General features: G+C 45.6%; 1 pseudogene; it reads left to right on the top strand.

The window, feature by feature from the left end:
• Positions 1-19,210: 19,210 nt before the first annotated feature.
• Positions 19,211-19,606, top strand: LOC138447959 (ciliary microtubule inner protein 1 pseudogene; annotated as a pseudogene).
• The last annotated feature ends 364 nt before the right edge of the window (positions 19,607-19,970 follow it).

Raw genomic sequence — 19,970 nt, 5'->3', positions numbered from 1 at the left:
CAATTGTGCAAGAATGCGCCCGTGCCTACTGTGTCCAGATCCAACCTCCAACTGAAAAATGTGGGGGTTGTACAATCAGTCTGGAGGCAAACAGATCAATGTCCATCGGGCCCCAGGCATCCCTTAACTTCAAGAACACCATCCTGTCTAGCTGCCAGTCACTGGCATCCATCAGATACATGGAGTTCCAGTTTGCCACTACCTTCCTAGAGCCCCTGAATATATTCTGAGGTGACTGATATTCCGTAGTGCAGGGAATAGTGCCAGAAATCTTTGGCCAACTCTGCTAGTAATTTGGACTATTTGCCTCCTAAATGATTTATGCAGTGCTGGTGCATTGTCTATTTTTGGGAGAATGCCGCAGCTTACTCTGTCTCTTGTAAAAGCTTTGGAGGAGAACGACCAAGCTAATAGTTCCAGAATTGTAGGTCTAACTCCTCCAGAGCCCATTTTCATCCAGTCTCTGTGGACACTCATCTGGCTCCCCAGCAAGCTCTGCTGGCATCCAATTCTGTGACTAAATCCAACTTGAGGACTTGATGAAGATTTTTGATTTTTAACCTCTGCAGGGCCCTGCAGTGTAATGGCTGGGGAAATATGGCCTGGATGGAGGAAGCCAATAACCCACGATCTTTGCTAGAGCCCGCTGAGATATCTGTGTCTTAATGAGACATGCACTGATCTCTTTTCTAATATCTCTTAAATTCTTTGCTGGGAGCTCCAGGGTTGTTTTCCTGGTGTCCACAACGAGCCCCAGGTAGTCTATCCTTTTGCTGAGCCCGAAGTCTGATTCCTCTAGATTGATCAAAAATCTGAGGGATGTCAGAATGTCTCTCACCCACTGTGTCTGTTCCAGCAGCTTCTCCCTGTTCTCTGCTGGACTAAAATTATTGTCTACGTAGGCTATCGTCCTGATACCTTTCTCTCTGATCGCCGCAGCCACAGGTCTCATTAATTTCATAAAAGGCCATGGCGCAGAGGAAAGACCGATTGGCAGCATCTTGAACTGCCAAATCTGATCTCCCCATCTGAAGCTGAGCCACGACCTGGTCTCCTGTGCGAATGGGATTGTATGGTGGGCATCTTTTAGGTCTACATGGGTGAGCTAATCATCTTTCCTGAGAATGCCACAGGGGAGCCTGTACACCACACACCCATTGAGCTACAGCAAGTTTAGCACGGGTCTCACCTTGTCCTTCCTGTGTGCTAGGAACATATTGCTGATGAAGGTTGTCTCCTCTAAGATGTTGCACTCTATGGTTCCCTTCTCACAGAGTTGTTGTAACTCACGCTCTAGCGTTTGGGATTTTCTCAGGAATTAATTGATTTGGGGAGGGGGTGCTTGCTTGCGTGGACATCTCTTTGAACTCCAGACAAAAACCTGTCGTCGTTTGCAGTATCCAAGCATTACTTGATAAATTGCACCATTTGTGCATACATTCTTTGTTCCTCCCCCATACCAGAGGATAAGACTCATGGATGTGGCTCACCTGACTGTGTTCCGTGGAATCTGCTGTAATTCCTCCCTCTACGACCTCTTGCATTCCGTCTCCTTGCTGGGAAGAACGCATCTTGCTGCCGCGATTACCAGTATTGTGCCCTGGCGCCCTGGTGTCTTCTGTATGAGGTATGGTGAATGGCCCTATGGTCATCGGCATGCGGGGGTCCCTGCTTCGACATGTCCTGGGAGGGGGCCACATGGACCTCTGACTGAAAAAAGTAATCGGTTCTTTTTGAAGTTACTCTGCTTTTCTTTATGAAGCAGAGTGACTTCAAAAAGAAACAATTTCTCTTTTCAGTCAGAAGGCTCTTACCCCCCACACCCCACCACGCTGCGCCAGTGCCCAGTTCACCGAAGGGCTTATAAACATTGTCTTTCAAAGGCTGTCCGTGATTTAATATCTGCAGGTTAGATAGTAGAGTATATGACAGTGGCCTTTACTATTGCCAGAGGTGCTCTAAACCAACATTATTATTATACTGGTCTCATTCTTGCAGTTTTAATTAGCTTGACTTTAGGCATGCAAGAGAAACTTTTCAAAGAACTCGTTCTATAATTGGCGACGCTTCTGCTAACTTGATTAGCATACAGAGGAATTCTCAAAATGAATAAGGTTGTAAGTGGCAGGCCTTTCAGACGGTGAGGTTCTTTACTATCTGCCTTATATATATATATATATATATAGCATGCCTTTGCGAAACATTGAGAAACACAAACAGGTAACCTTTTCACATATTACCTTTTGTTACAAGTCTTTAAGTCTTGAAAGTACATTTTCAAAATCCAGAGGCCATTTTTTGCCTTCTGCTGATTTGCATTCTGGTATTTGGAGTCTTGCATTGAAGGTGGGGGAATAATGCCACAATTGTAAAATTTTGTCTAGAATATTTCTATAAGGATGTATATATGTGTTTGAGTGCTTTAGTATGGTTTGTGTTTTTTCAAGTTAGCTTTATAAAACAGAGTAACCTCAAACGTGGGGTTGAAAATGGAAAGGAAGAGGGGGAAAGTGAGTCATGAATATTTGCCAAGGATGTGACGAGACATGTTATAGTCTTGGAGACTGGAGGGGTTATTTTCTTCGGTTCTGTCCCTGTGCTGATTTGGTTGGGGTTGGGGAGGTGTGGGTACGGGGTGCGGTGGGGTTGTTTGCTAAATCGTAATGGTCATTCATGTCAAGGCTGAGCAGGCACTGTATGTGTTTTTAGTGGCTTCACAGCCATTTTGGTCAGGCCAGTCTAATCATTTGTTACTTTGACTTGACCTTTTTTAAACTGGGCATCTCTGACAAAGCAGTCCTGCTAAGTGTTATTACCTGGCTAGGCAGGCATTTGGGTGCTGTCAGTCTGGGTATGTCTTAATGTGGTATGGCATGTTTTACTGTAATATGTGTATTACATGTCTAGAGTGGTGTACATTGTGGGATGCAGTTTTTAATAGCAAAGCATTATATTAATTAAACATTAATGTTCCTGTGCACTGTTGGTGACTTGCATTTATTGCATTTTTGGATTGGTGTTACCCTACAAAAAAATCACATACGCTCTGGATTTTTAGCCAGTTTGTCTCAGAAAGTGTGGTGTAGAATGCATTAAAACTCATATTTATATCTTTCTCCTAGTGCAGTGTGTGGCATGCCCCTGCAGCACCATAATTGTGTATATTGCGCAAGTGTGTAGTCTACGATAGCCCAGAGTGTGGCGCGACTCGTGATTTATTGCCGAGGTGGCGGGGGGGAGGGGGCCCTCCGCGTGGCTCTCAGATGGGTCCCTACATTTTGTGCTATGCCGCTGCGTACGGCCCCTGTAACAGCCGGTCCCAGCAAAAACTCTATTGGGGAAGACTTTCTTAGTTCAGGATTGAGCTTTCTCGAGGGCTGAATAAGCGCTGATGAATTTGTCCATCTCTTTAGCAAATGCTTCTCCAAACAGTAGCCCCTGTGCTGCTTTGTCTGCCGCATAATATGCTAGATCACGTAGCTTGGCATCAATCTTGAGGAGTAAGCCTCGTCATCTTACGAATGACACTGCACAGTTGGCGTTTACTAGCAAACCATCTGCTCTATGTGCCCAGTTGGCTAGCACGTCTGGGTCAACTGGTTCACCGGTGTCCCTAGCCCTTTCATCTAGGTCCATAATATTGGTGATCGGTTCAGTCAAGTCTAAGAGCTTCTCTTGAGAGCTCTTCCACAATCTGTCCATTCCCCTATATAGATCCTTTGATGCTTTAGTGATAAAGGTGATCATACACGGGTCAAGTTTGGGCGTGTTGGCCACTTTTCCTGTTAATTCTGGCCTTGGACACCCTGAACGCATACAGAGCCTAGTCTCCTTCTACAGTGCCTTTCTTAGATTATTTGCCATATACAGGAACACCCTTGGGGTCGGCTGTCAGTCCGTGGACCTCGGATGTCTGATGCTATCCTGGTCAAACATGTCGGCCACCTCAGTTTCTTGTTGCTCGACATGCTTCTCTTTGCTGCTTCTCTTTCTGCCTTGCAGAGGTCTTCTTGCTAGGCTTAACGTTTGTCGACAAGGCATCAGTGTTTTGTGTGTCGTTGGCATTTCCCACATTCTTTTCCGCTAGGTTAGGGATAGGAGGCATGACACAGCTGATTTCTTAAGGAAGGCTTTTTTCAGCTTTCCAAATGCATCAGCGGCCCCTGGGGTACGTTTTACGCCCCTGTTTTACGGGGGAGTAGAAGAGTGCTTTCTCTTCCAGGTCGGAGTACTCCCCTGCTTGTCACTCTCGCTTGTGGTGACAATGGCGGGTGTGTCTTTAATACTGTACATCTGGGAGTTATTGTTACTCTTCCCTATAAGGGACTCCAGCGTGTCCAATCTCTTTTACAGGGGGCAAATTTCTTGGGCCACGGCCTGCATTAATTAGTGAGTCACCCAGCACTTTATTTAAACTGAGCACCAGCTCCCTCTCCGTTTCTTCTTCCATGTCCTCCTGGCTTTCCTCACTCCATGCATGTTCCCCCATAGTTGGAACTACGTGTGCTGACTTGTGACAATGACTGGGCTTGCAGGCTGCGTGACACACCCGCAGAAGCTGTAATGGGCTTTGATTTTAGTATATATGTTTATTTTCTTTATTTTCTTTCACCCTTAAATATTTCCTTGTAGCAGAGGGATCTGTGGTAGGGCTTTCCCTGCTCTAGATAGTTTCCTTGTGCTCAGGGATTTACCACTTAACAGTTCCTCAGTGTGCCACCTGTGTTTGATTGGCTTGCTGCTCCCACAGCAAGAGCAGTGCTTCTAGCTCAACCTGGTATGTCCTATGCGTCAAGCGCTACGGTCCGGCAGCTAATCTCGGAGCTGCCAGCACTCTTCGTCCATTGCTTGTAGCTGTGAAGAGCGTGTGCGGAGTACATCATCTCCATATGCCCAGACCTCTCCGGTCTGCTCCTATGTGCCGGAAAATCTCAGCCAACCCAGTACTGGGCCCTGCGCCTGTTCCCAGAAGTCCGCACCATGCGCCCCGCTTTGAAATCGGTTGTTAAAATAAAAATAACTAATGTGCTTGCTGTCTCAACCTGCTCACACGCGCGTTCGCTACTGTTTCATGCTAAAATGACACTCTACTCATGCATTACTATATGTTTAACAAAGCATAACATGCTCAGAATGCTATTGTGAACGTGTCTGTCTGTAGAGCAGAGGAAGAAGAGGAAAGGACCTAGACAGGAAGAGAAATACTAGGTCCAGGAAGGGGGAGGTCCTTTAAAAAGACTACAGAACTGAAAAGACTACCAGGGCCTTGTAGTTCACTAATAAAAACAATTTAAAAAGATACATATTGTAGAAAGTTAAAGATTTAAAAATGCTGGAGAGTAAGAGAAATAAAGATGCTCACACTGTACCACCTGAACTGCGGCACTATCTTGCACCTGCTGATCCTGTTCAGGGTAGACCTCGAGAGCGTGATCAACATCAGGACTGCCATCCCACCACTGCTGAAGGCGTTATTTGACCTGCAATTGTATTGCATGGGCCCATTCCAATACACCTTTGGAATTCTGCATGGCATATCCGCGTCAGCCTCCTCTGAAGTGCTGGAGCAAGTTGTGGATGCAGCCAAGAGACATGTGCACCAGGAAATCACGCTACCCTCCACCCAGGCCCAGGTGTATGCAGCAAAGCTCAGTTCTATGTCATACCCCACTTCTCTTCCTGATAGCAGCACTGTGGCATATGTGAAGCCAGTGGATCAGAACAGGGAACAGTACCATTCCTTTAACATTGCGCTGACTTATTATGCCAATATGCCCATCAGCCACTGCTGTGTGTATTTTTCCAGGTTCCACCCCTGATGCCATGGTGCTAAAGGACAACACCTTGCCACGATACATGAACACCCACAGAGGACAACGCAACAGGATTTTGTGTAAGTAGTCAAGCTGCCAATGAATAGGCACAGGGCACACAGGAGACAGGGATGAGAACAAATGTGACTGAACTACAAGTTCCATAATGCTCAGTCTAAAATGCATGAAACAGGCCCTGGCCCATTATTCACCTTCATCCGCACACAGTGCCACCTGAACAAACAACAAAGTAGGGTGACTAGGTCTGCATGAAAGCAGCCATCCGATTCCTTGCATTAATCCAGGTCCATGTCACATCCTGCAAGTCACTCCCAGCCAAAAACATGGCACTGATGCACAGCAGAAACAGCCCAGATAATCGGGGATAGGGATGCAAATGGCTGATCACCACGGCCATCTTTGCACCTGTTGGGGTGACATCAGAACAGCGGTGAACACATGAGCCATTCTGCAGGATACTCTGCACTCTTCAGCGAAGGCACATGCAAAGGCGCAGATACTCCAGTTGTCGTAAGAGGAGGGCATCCACAAACACATGTCAACACACAAAGGACACAAAAACAATAGTAATAGCGATGAGCAGTTCTGCAATTAACAGTCACATTAAAGAGTGTCCTTTCTACTGGTTGCAGGTGACCAAGGTTATCCGCAGTAACTGTGGCTGATGACACCTGTGTGGAACCTACGTACACAAAATGAGGTGGGCAATAATGAAACACACGTGAGGAACAGGGCGTGTATTAAGCACACATTTGGACTGCTAAAGGTTCAGGTACCTCCAAAAGATAAAGGGGGCACTCATATACAGCCCAGTAAACGCGTGGAAAACTGTTGTCATCTATGCAATGCTGCGCACAATGTGTGTAAGGAGAAAAATACCCAGGTATCCAGATGAGTACAAAACAGATTTTGAGGAGGAAGATGGTGAAGGTGACAACAGGCTACCTCGAGATGGAGATGAGAAAGTAAGAGAAGGACACATTGTCCACCAGGAACTAATGGACAAGAATTTCTAATTGCACACATATGCACCTGTCACTGGACATGTACCCTTCACAAAAATCACATCTACCACTGATACTAAATGACCACTAGATTAAATTCCTGTATTGCTTAGTGCCGTGTGTCACCTGCACACACCCCTGCCCTCCCCATAACCTCATCCCCAATACCCTTGCCCTTGCCACACCCTGATTTTGATCTGATTTTGATTTTGAGACATTTATAAAAGTGCACACAACGAACCAAATCGAATCCTGGCGCTGGTGAAAATAGAATGTGAGGATCAATCACATGACGGTAATATCATTGCAATCCCAGCAAAGGAAAACATTTATTTGAAAAGATGAGTTTTTAGGCCTGCTCAGAATGTTAAAAGGGAGTTGGTTTTCCTTAAATTCGGAGGAACGCCGTTCCACAATCTGGGCCCAAAGCCTGAAAATCTGCAATCTCCCCTTGAGACACATTTTGTCCTTGGAATAGTAAGTAGAGATTTATCTTCCAAACTCAGAGACCGAGCGGGAAGGTAGAAGTTCACCTTATCCCGCAGATAGCTTGGTGCCAAACCATTAATACATTTAAACACCAACAGCCAATCTTGAATTTTTTACGATCCTCCACCTCTTACCAATGAAGGGAGCGGCAAATGTCTGAGGTTGGGATATTTGTAGGGAGAGATACCTGACAATTTCTGGAGGTCTAGATCAACCCCCTGTGTGAATGATGCATTGGTACATTTTGTCATAAAAGGGGTTAACTCTGATGAAATCTGCTTAGCTTCAAATGCAGGAAGTGGGAAAAGTACATTATTTGTGGGTTTTGGTGCCAACAAAAGGGTAGAGATATCCTCCTCTGATACCAGCTTAAAAGTAAACGGAGCACTCCTAGTAGTTCCACCATCCGTTAATACAGTATACTCATTCATAACATCCACAGAAGCCATACCGTCTAATTCCCTTTGAGACTTAATGCCATTCTGAATGGTCAAAATGTTATCCATAAAGAAGGCATTTAGAACATGTGCATGGTCCACAGGTGAATCCTTGACTACAGTAGTCATGCTGGGGTTAACAGAGTGTGCAATCACTCTGAATAGCTCGTGAGGGTGGTTCACTGCAGCTGTAATTTTTCCAGCTAGGAAGTCGGATTTTGCTCTGAAAATTGCTTTTTTATAGTTAGCCAAGGTTCTTTTCATTGACATGGCATGTTCAGGCACCTTTGAGGAGTACCATCTGCTCTCATGATGTTTATATTCTGTTTTGAGCTTTGAGAGCTGTGTAGTATAACAGACCTTAGAAGGTTTCATGGCATATTTGTTCTCAAAGGAGCATATTTAGTGCAGATGGTATTCATTATTTGGGCCCCCTGTGTAAATAACTTGTCACATCCTTGAAAGGAAGCACAGAGACCCAATGCCTCCCTTACCTCATTGCCAGGTATACTGTCCAGCTCCTTTTTCTTCCGAGTTAATTTTACACCATTAGATATAGGGGCATACGTTTCATGTTTAGATGCCTTAATCGAAAAAAAAGCCCAAAATAGTGATCTGTCCACAACATGGGTACTGTATCAATCATGTCAATCCCCCTGCCCCGAACCAAAACTGCATCCGGGCAATGGCCATATGTATGTGAGGCTGTTTGTGTCAGTGCTGACAACTCATGTTGATTTAGGATTTCCCAGAGTTGTTTGGAGTCTGGTTTGGTGTGATCCTCCATCCAGATGTTCCGATCGCCCAAGCATAATAATTCCTTGTTTTTACTACCTATAGTTACAAGGAAGTCATCAAATCCCTCTAAAAATGTTGCTGCCGACCCCGGGTGCCTGTAGGCCAGCAGTATCTTTACAGAATATGTTGGGGAAACAGTGAACGTCATTATACCGATTTCAGAAATATTATCCCACTGAGTAGGTTTGAAATGTGCAATTTTGAAGTGGGATCGGTAGATGACTGCAATTCATCCTGCCATCTTTGCTTGTCTGTTAATATTTTGAATAAGATAGCCCTCAGGAATTAGGCGATGTAATATAGCATGCACAGTATTTGTAAACCAGGTTTCCATCAAAAATTAAATATCCAATTTATGAAACTCACTTGATAGGTTAATCTCAGTTGCACGGGCTACTGCTGACCTGGTGTTTAACAACACAGCCTTAACTATGGTATATATAACCCAGTGTGCCTCAAGGGGCCTACTCTCTACTTTCTTTAGTTCAATTCCTAGTCCACACATTTTTGTCAGCGTTCAAAGGGAGAAGGCCCCCTTACCATTATTCATACTCCGCAAATGCTTGCCATCATAGTGGAACCTAGTCATGTTTGCCTCCTAGTCTATGTAATAATCAGAGCCCACCCCGAATTAACAAAGTTACCTTTCTCCTGCCACGGGAAGGAAAAGGACAGCGTGGCTCGCCAACAGCTGCACTTAGGCGCAAACAGGCCTAAACAGGCTTTGCGTCAGCGCTTGGGCTTTGCCCAGACGCGGGCCAGTTATGGCCTGTGTCGCGTGTAGCGTAGGACAGAGAGGACGCGCCGGCGCAGGTACAGATGGACTATGAAGTTCCCAGAACTTCAGCGAGTCCACACAATGAGTCAGCAAAAGGCAAGTAGCAGCAAAAACAAGTTAGCTGAACCCTGCATAACGCAAACACTCACTTCAAATGAAAAGTACAAGGTTTTGCTAAAAGAATATTACATTTGTAACAGAATACATTTTTTTAAAGTATAAGCCTCAAATAAGGAAGTAAAATCTAAAAAGCCAATCGGCAATTGTTATGTTCAATAAAACAAGTAAAAGAATTCAATTGACTGACATGCATTCAGCTCGGGCACATTACAGTTAAAAGCACAGCAAATCATCCCAAAAACCTCTGCCCTCCCCTCACTTATCCTCAACACCCCAGCACTCCCCACAACTGCATTCCCAACACCCCTGACCTCCCAACCACGTCCCCAACACACATGCTGTCCCTACAACTGCATCCCTGACACACATGCCCTTCCAACACCCTCATCCCCAACACCCCTCCACCCCACAACCCCATCCACAAACCCCTTCTTCACTCCCCAGAAACGTATCCCCAAGACACGTGCCGTCTCCACACCCCAACATATTTGTCCTCTCAACAAGACATTCTCGACACCCCTGCCCTCCACATACCATCATCCCGAACAACCTAGTCCTCCTCACAACCTCATTCCCAAAACCCCTGCACTCCCCACACACCCATCCCCAACCCTCTTGTCCACCCCACACACCCATCCTCAACACCCCTGCCCTCCCCTCAACCTCATCCCTAACACCATTGTCCTCCCCACAACCACATCCCCAACACATATTCCCTCCCCACACCCTCATCCCCAACACCCCTTCCCTCGCCACACCCTTATCTCCCCTTCACCCTTCCCTCTGAACGCCCTCCTGATATTTAGTCATTCATATGGCAGCCTCTACTTTCTCATAGTCATGCCACCTTCCTGGGTTGAAGTGTTGGAATGAGGGATGTGCAGCTGAGACCGCCTTGGTGGTGTTCTTGCCATGGATCCCTCTTTGGGGGTGGCAAACACAGAAGTGACTATCCCCCCCACCACCACCCCAGATGTGCTGGAGACTGAGAGTTGCCTGCCTGTGTGACATTTTATTGTTGGCTGGCATGTTCCCTGGCAACTCTTGCACCCTCTGGCACATGAGTGTTATGCTGACGGATCCATCTGCCACAAGCTGGCTCAAACAGTCTGCCACTGCGCCATCTGTGTTAGCCTTTCCCAGTCATGCCAGTGCCTTCCCCCAGATCCACAGGCCTGTGCACCTCCACTGTCATCATGCTTTGAAGGTGTGCCCATGCCACTGCAATGTACTGGCAGAGGATAAGGGGAAAGGACTGGTGTGCAGAGCAGAGAGGCTAGGAAGAGGAGAGGAGCCAATAGGGAAGATGGTCGCCCTAGCAGAGCAGCTGAAGGAGAGTGTTCAGAAAAGATGTCGTGCAAATGCAGGGATGGTTCATCCCTTCACTTAACCAAGACTTCTTAATCACTTTTAAAAAGTATGTCTTCACTGTAAAACCTGCTTTCTTGCAGAAGCATCTTAACTGTGTTATCAAAAAGTCAAAAGAACCTTTTGACACTATTGAACAATTTCACAATCACCCTGTGTTTCAATGAGTCTTCTGTCAACAACTAAAATGGCAAATTAATTTGTATGTAATCCAGAAAGTCTTAGCAAACTGACCTCAGCACATAAGCCTAACACCCTCGAACCAGTGTCTACAAAGGCCATTTGTGTTCTTTCTCCAGTATCCACGAATCTGATTCTTTCACATCTTTTGGCTCTGAAAGCTACTAATCATAATTATGATTAACTACCGGCAAGTGGTGTTCACAGTCAGGCTTCTGTCTTAATCTCTTGATTTCTCAAGGGGCCATTTAACAGGTCTCCAAGGTTTCACTGTTACTGTCAAACAAACCTTTACTCGATCCAGATGCACACCTTAACTATTGTCCAATCGCTGCACTGCCTTGGCTGGCAAAGATCCTGGAAAATGTGGTTAATTTTTAATTGCAAAGACATGTTGAGGAGCACCAACTCCTTGACCTATTCCAGTCAGGCTTCCTTCTGGCTCAAGGAAAATAAACAGATCTGGTGACTATCTGGGATAATATCGTCAACATACAGATGAAGTCACCTTTTCTCTAATGATTATGTTAGACCGTTCAGCAGTTTTTTACACTTTAGACTTTGATATTCTGTTTTCCAGTCTGTCTGCTGAAGTCACCGGTGTGCCCCAGGAGGCCCTTGGGGTCATTCAGGCCTTAATTAAAAGATCACACTCAAAAGGTTAACCTTATGAGCTGCTACTCTGATCCTATCAGAGTCTCCTGCAGGGTGCTTCCGGGTTCTTCGCTGTCCCCATTGCTTTTTAATATTTACATTCACCCACGCATGTCCATCTTCTCTCAATGTGATCTTTATTATCACTCTTATGCCACTGATATGCAGATTTATATATGGGTTAACAATTCTACTGATTGTCTTCAGAGAATTGTTGACTCTGGATTTTAAGTAAGAGAATTGATGATCGCTAACAAGTTGAAACTTAATCCTTCTAAAATAGAGCTCATCCTCTCTTATCCCTGCTAAGTAAGCCTCTGCGGAGGCCACTTCCTCCTCCCTTGTTTGAACACTCTACCTCCTTTGCACACAAGGTACACATCTATGATGTTATTTGCAGTCCAACTTGGGTTCTAAAACACAGATTGATGAGATAGTAAAAGCTATACATGTTCACGTATTGGCTTCTTGACTCTGCTCTCCCTTTTATTCCCACTGCTGACTGGCCAACAGTTGTTGGTGCTTTTGTCAATTCTAAATTAGATCACTCCAATGCCATCTTAACGGGTATCCCAGAGAAACAACTTCTTGCTTAAAGGCTGCCCAAAATGCTGAAGCCAGGCCAACCTGTCAAGTTCCAAGGTTTTCCCCAGCTCACAATTCCACAGATGTCTCAAATGGCTAGCGGTTAAGTAAAGAATTGTGTTAAAGTTATTTGGTTTTCAAATGCATACATGGTCTGGCCCCACCATACTTTGACATGCTCTCTTCAAACCTCAGATCACTGCCTTCCAGGTGCACCGGCAACGTGTGATATCAATAGAAGAGACAGCCACTTCTCGGTCCTCAGCCTCCTTCTCTGGAACTCCCTTCCAAATTCTCTCAGAAGTACTGATTCTTTAACCCTCTTCGACAAGACTCTCAAAACTCACCTTTTCCAATAATCTTGTTTTCGCTCTGTTTTTTGCAGCATGCTGTTCATCAATCAATTGAAAATCCTCTGTGCCCAGAGACAGCATATTCTGCTTGGTGTCACCCTTCCTCAAATCAAACCAAATCATTGGTGCTATACACAGGTTCAGTGGGGGGTGCAGGTGAGGTGTTGGTGTCCTACACAGTAGGTTTGCACACAGATTCCCTTGAGTCAGAGATGGTGTTTGCAGTTTGCACCACAGCACCGGCAGGAACAGTGGTGGGGGCAGCAGAGTGTAACGTGATTCTTCACGGTGCCATGCGCCCGGGGTAGTTGCCACATCAGTGGTAGTTGTGCCAGTGGGCCCAAAGGTGGTTTCAGTGGTACTCTACGACAGTGCGCTACTTGGTGGATTCATGTGTTTTGTGTCACAACTACCTGCCTTCCTGGTTACAGAATCACTGTACAGTTCAGAAGATTTGGGTGCCATAATGACATTTGCAGAAGCGGGAGTGGCAGCCATGCTGGGGCCTTCCCTGGACTACTGGTGGTCTTGAATGCCTATTGGGAGGCATGGAACATGGTATGATTTTCTGGCAACAAGTTGATGCATTTTGGAGTATTGGAGTAAGGTCCATACAAGTCATGGTTGGAATGTCAAACATGGTGCATGTTGGAAGGCATGCAATGCCACAGGTAACTGATTTGATGCTTTTTAGAATATAATGTATTGGGAATGGGTCGCTTGTCTGCCCAGTGGTCTTACTGACCTTTCACTTTGCCCATACTGATGGGTGCCCATGTACACCTGGATACATGTTGCTGGTGAGCAGAGTCGTCATCTCATCTGTGAGGTGCAGTTGTACCAGTCAAAGTGTGACAGCTACATTTTGGGGAGCACACTATACGTACACAGGGCTCACTGCTGATGCTTCTTTGCACATGTAATCTGCTTTTTCAAAGGCAAGGTGTGTGGGCCCAGGGCATTCTATGTATGTCCAGCATTTTCTGGATGTGCACTGTTGATTTTCTGGGTGGTCTCTTTAAGTGGCAAGTGTTGTGGATACATAGGAGTGGTAGCTACTGACAACAGTGGTTGGTGATGGAGTTTGTGAAACACAGTCACTCCTGTATACTTACTGTTAACTGTTACTGATAAATGTCCTATGTTAAGTGCTTCATACTTCTCTGTGGTGGGGCATTTGTTGGGAATTCAATTGCCGTGCCTCCTAATATACAGTCCAGTGGTGCAGGATGTGTTCATTGTGTATCTGCATTGCCTGCCTCGTGTTCTGCAGGATGACTGCAAGTGTGTAGGAAGACCGTCAATGATGGTTGACTCATTGCCTAAGAGCCAGGTCTGTCATGTGGAGCATGCTGCTCAATGTCTCCCCCGAAGATGCTAGCAACAGAGGCTCCATTGTCCCTCCTCTGGTATTCAAGTATGTCATTACACCTGGCAATTATCCTCTGATGGGTGGTCTTCCCTTTCTGTGCCCCTTGGAGCTCAGCTGGTCTGAAAACAGAGAGCTCTGGCCCGCTGTGTGTGCTCCACAAGGGCTGTTTTTTTGGTGACGTATGTTGGTACCAGCTGGGTACATGCAGTGTGCATTTCCACTGGTACGCCACGCTGTGTGGCGACATTGTGCAGTACGCATGCTGCCACTATGATTTTACAGACTACTAGTGGAGCATCTACCAATACCACACCAGAGTGGTCAAGGTAGCTGAAACATGACTTTAGCAACCCAAATGTGTGTTCCAATATGTCGCTAGTGGCTACATGTGCTGAATTGTATTTACCTCAGCTGGTGTGGCAGGATTGCGGAATGGCGTCATCATGAATGGTGACAGGGGGTATACACAGTCCCCTGCAATTGTGTATATGGTTGTTTTTAGCATGTATTATTTTGGTCTGCTGTTCAGTGTGTCACATGCATCCATGTGCATATCAGATCATACTCACCAATGAGCCATGTGCTGCCATCATTTCCAGATGTCAGTGCCCAGTGAAGTGGTGACTGGCAGTAGATGTTGCTATCATGCAAGCTGCCAGGGAAAATGGCATACACTTCCATTATCAGTCCATTAACGTCACACACTACCTGCACATTAATCGAGTGCCAGTGTTTGCGATTGTGGTAGATGTGCTCCGTCAATCGGGGGGGAGGCGTAGGACTACATGTGTACAGTCAATTGCACCTAGTACATGTGGAAAGTGTGTTACTGTGTAGAATTCCTGGCACACTCTTTGCCTTTCCTCCAGTGTTCAGGGCATATATATGTGCCTGCACACACACACATGTGCTTTTATGCATGCAAATACCTGGTGGAGACAGCAAAGTTGTGTGGCCTGTAATAACCCACCAACTATTACTGTGGTTCGCTGGAAGGAGCCAGTTGCAATGCAATTGAGTGCAGTCAGCACTTTCTCAAGGGGGGTAAGGGCCTGGGAGCAGATGGTGGGTGATCCTAGGTCATTTTCCCGCTCCCTGACAAGGTCTAGGATTACATGGGGGGAACCGGTGCCTAGCATATACCTGGTCATCAGGCATCCCAAAAAGCGTGGTGCATTGTGCAAAAATCTGGGCCCTGGGCCTCCGCCTCCTCCAGTTTCCGTGAACGATGGCTCCTGGTATTGCTGGGTTCATCATAGCTGTGGGGCATTGGTTTTGTGTGCATTGCGTGCTTTGTACGCATTGGTTCCAATGCGCGTTCAACTTTACGCCTGCTATCATGTGGCAGATGGATCACAAGGTTTGCGTGTGACTTTTCCTGGCATGAGGTTCTGCGTTAGAATCCATGAATATGGTTGGGTTTGCAGTGAAATGGGCGTGCGTTTGCTTGGTGTGGACCGTCCCTCAATACGCCAACATGTTCCCTTGTTCTTCCGCATTTTGCATGTTCCGCCCCTATTTGGGTCTCTATATAGGCCCGGCCCACACTTTGCGAAGAGTCTTGTGCAAGGTACTCAACCGCTCGCATTGTGCAAAAATCTGGGCCCTGGGCCTCCGCCTCCTCCAGTTTCCGTGGACGATAGCTCCTGGTATTGTTGGGTTCATCATAGCTGTGGGGCCTTGGTTTTGTGTGCATTGCGTGCTTTGTACGCATTGGTTCCAATGTGGTTCAACTTTACGCCTGCTATCATGTGGCAGATGGATCACAAGGTTTGCGTGTGACTTTTCCTGGCATGAGGTTCTGCGTTAGAATCCATGAATATGGTTGGGTTTGCAGTGAAATGGGCGTGCGTTTGCTTGGTGTGGACCGTCCCTCAATACGCCAACATGTTCCCTTGTTCTTCCGCATTTTGCATGTTCCGCCCCCTATTTGGGTCTCTATATAGGCCCGGCCCACACTTTGCGAAGAGTCTTGTGCAAGGCACTCAACCGCTTGCAGGGACGCGCCGAGCCTGCGCGCAGTCCCCGCAAGTTCGGGAAAAGTCCTGCAAAGTTGATTCCATGAATCGACAAACAGGGTATTGCATGCAGAATGGCACGATAAGTCCTGATTCTCCCTGCAAATTATTCCATGAATCAGGCCCTAAATTTGAACTGGAGTGCAGGAAACACTGCCCTCTCCAAATACAGTGTATAACCTAATCTTGTAATGAAACAACATACATTTTTTTTTTTTTTTGGGAAACTATTAAAAACAGCTAATTAATATTGCCACAACCTTATGGAAACATGCGCTGATTGTGATCTGAACAAGAACCTTTATGTCCAACACTAGCTACATTTTATTGCATCCACTCTCGAATCCTTTTCACCATTGCTTGGAATAGTCAGAATAAGCCGAGTATAGGGAAAATGGGGAAGAAAATTGCAGGCAGCTATTTGCTAAACTGTGAAACTGGAGAAGGGTGCAAAATACCCACCCTCCAGCACCCCTCAGGAAAAAGGCACCTCAAGCATAATCTGCAGAGTGAGTCTAGAAGGGCTAAACTTTTCACAGTGTATGTTTTGTGTGTGTAAGGATGGTAAGATAGCTCAAAGGGATAAGCACTCGTTGCAAATATTAGCAACCCATGGTCACATGCCATTTGACTAGAAAATCACTTGAAGTGATAAAGGCAATCCATATGAGGCCAGTTTAAATAAAAGTGATGATTGAAAAGAGAACGCATTAGAAGATTTGAAATAACACTGGCCAAAGATAGATGAGAACTGGGTTTATAAAGAAAAGCATACTTGAGTTACAACGCTATATCAGGAAGACAAACCAGGCACTCCCGAAGGAAATGTGCAGCGAAGATTAGTTATGGAAGGAAAATGGCGATACTGAAGAACACTTTACCTAAAAATGTAAGCAACTGAATGTTTCCTTTGATCAAGTCAAGTGCACTATGTGATTATATTGTTATGATGACCTTGATAGCAAAATTGAGTATATGATGAAATGATATGTAGACATTTTATGGTGATAACTTAATAGTTACAATGAAGGTATTATTTAGTTAATTTTTACCATAAAATTGACATTTGACAGTGACTTACAATTCAATGGAATTAATGAAAAATTGAAAGTTAAACCAGAAATATTGGAACGGGCTGCTAGCCCTTTAAGAGTGCGATTGGGAAGCCTGTTGGTTTAAAGAGGGGAATTGTTTGAGCACAGGTCGGCATCCCAGCACTGCTATTCAGCCCCATGTCCTTCCGAGGTCAACAAAAGAGAACCCTTAAAATAGTGAGCAGTAATATTGACTATTACAGCACTTAGATGTGGGATGAAGCACTTTATAAAAAAGAAAGCGATATTCTTCTATTACCCAGACCCCTTCGATCCTTTCGAATGCCTTTAAAGTGCTGTGTAAATGAATCACACTCTTTAGTTTTACTCTCTGGATCATGACAATGTAGCCTTTCGCATAGAATAGTGGTGACGTTAATGACAGCATCTCGTATTCTGCCACTTCTGCTATTTACTAAATACCAAGATGCTAAATGGATGCGCCTTGATGCAGCCCTGAGCCTGGCGCGTGGGTGGGCGCTGTGACGGTAAATGCTGGGCCCGCCCACTCTACTCTGCTCAATGCAATCAGGGGGCAGATTGATTTCCAGTGCACGCGGTCATGGTAACCCTTTGGGGGACAGTCTTGCCAGTCCTAATCCATTTTTATAGATAATGAAAGTGTCCGTTTTTTTATAGTATATTATGGCGATGACAAATACAACATTTATATGGTGTCTCTTCTTCTATTTACAAAATACTAGTAGGTGGGTTAATTTACGTAAATCTTTTACAATGACTCGGCTCAGAGTTTTGCTCTGAGGGCCAAGGCAGACCCCTGGCTTGCCTCTGGCTCGACTTGCTTGCCCACCTCTACTACTGCTGGCAAGGGGGGCTTCCCCCTGATCATACGAAGATGTGTGGCGGGGCGACTGAGGTTCCTCTCATCGACCTTATGAATGTGCATATCAACTGATAGAGAGAAGTCCCATTTAATGGCCATATTATCGTGAATGTATGCTCATAGCAAGGGATGCCGCTCACCGACCATATGAACATGCCATCCATACTGGTAGAAAGGTAGATGCCTCTCAATTAGCATATAAACATGTACACTAAGAAGGCTTGAGTGCTTCTCGCTTACTATATGAGCATGTACGCTGACACTTACTGGCCATATGAACATGGACACTGGCAGAAAAGTAGAGGCCTCTCATTGAGCATATGAACCTGTCTGCTGATAGCGATTCAGCTGCCTCTTACTGGCCATATTGACATGTACACTGAAAGCGATAGAGGTCCCTCTTACTGTTCAAATGAACATGCATCCTGATTATACGTGGTTCCTCTCATTGACTACAGCAACATGTATCATGACAGCAAAGGATGTGTGTCTCTCTGACCATCTGAACATGCATACAGAGTGCAAGGTGTGCTTACTGAGCACACGAGCATGCTTACTGGTAGCAGAAGAGAGGGGGGGGGGGTTCACTAATGGTTGGCAAACATAACCAAAAGGAGGGAGCTTATCATTGGCCATATACACATGTAAACTCCACCAATGAAAGGTGAATGGGAGTAACCCACAAACTTATAATTAGGGCGTGGTTCTATGGGTATCTGGTCTTTCCATCAAAAGGGTTTCCAACGAAATCCTTTCCATCGAAATTTTTGAAACAAATTTGTTTTCATCGAATGTAGGTGTGTGTGGGATAAAGGGTTAAGTTTCTTTGAGGTGGGTTTTTAACGGTGAAAAACAGGGGTTTTGAGGGGATGACCACCCCAAAAAACAATTACTAAAAATTCATTTATCCCACACCCAAACATTCAATGGAAAAAAATTGTTTTGCAAATCTTTCGATGGAAATGGTTTCGTTGGAAACTCTTGCGATGGAAAGACCATAAACCAGTTCCATGGAGTGTGTGCATGGCTATTTTTATAACATAGATATGTATGGACCTTAAGATTAAAGGATGCCTTACTGACCATAAAATCCTTCAAGCTGTGAGGATAAGAGGTGACTCCATGGCACTCTGATCTAATAGTGACCTCATAGATCAGTGCTGAAGGTGTTCTTCTCTCCATGGTAACAAGAAGTCATCTGTATTCATGTCTACTTCTAAGCACCTGGAAGAAAGACGCCTGACTCAAAGACAAAAGTGGGACACTCAAAGCAACAACAAGAATGGCGGGAAGCAAAGGAGGCAAATCAGATAAGCTGGTTGGAGTGGCCGAGGACCAAAACTGGAAGGACACGGTGGAGATGGAGCAGCATGCGGCCCACCGATGGCCATGGCGGTGGGGATTCCTGGCCACAACCAACGAGGAGCTGCTGAAGGATGAGGTTGGAATCAAAAAGACGCCGCTGAAGATTCCAGAGCACTTGCAGGTGCGTCCAGTGACACCACTAGACAAATACATCCATGTGCTGCCTTCGCCGCCCATCCCAAAGACCACTATGGGGTTCATTGGGTGGAGGTCGTCTGTGCCGGGCCTGGAACTTGAGAAGTACAACATGACCCGACACGTGAAGGGCAACTTCTTAAAGCGCATGGGGTGGCCTCCCGATGGAGCGGACTAGACACTCAAAGGGGCGTCAACTGACTCGTGAGCAAGTAGGCCACGGGAAGTAGCTAGCTGGCAGTAGTGTCTGCATTGAAATGAGCATGCCATCACTCATTGTTTCCAGTGTTGAGATCCGAGCTTCAGGAAACACTTAGAAGGCAGGCCTGATGAATTCACGCAGCCTGGTTCAGAATAAATATTAGAATATGGTTCACCTTAAAATTCATGGTTTCTCCAGAATTGTTTCCTGGTTTGTTGTATATGAAGTGCTAGTATTAACTCAGCTTGGCAGTACTCTTTTTTTATCAGTGTTGGACTGACGAAGGGCTAAAGCAGTGCAGCTAAGGTCAAAGCCATGGGCCTGCAGGTGGCACCCGCCG

This window comes from Ambystoma mexicanum, chromosome 3q (genome assembly GCF_040938575.1).
Source record: "Ambystoma mexicanum isolate Mex_15411 chromosome 3q, UKY_AmexF1_1, whole genome shotgun sequence".
Taxonomy (NCBI): Eukaryota; Metazoa; Chordata; class Amphibia; order Caudata; family Ambystomatidae; genus Ambystoma; species Ambystoma mexicanum.
The sequence above is the reverse complement of the archived record's forward strand: the minus strand, read 5'-3'. Positions and strand labels throughout refer to the sequence as shown.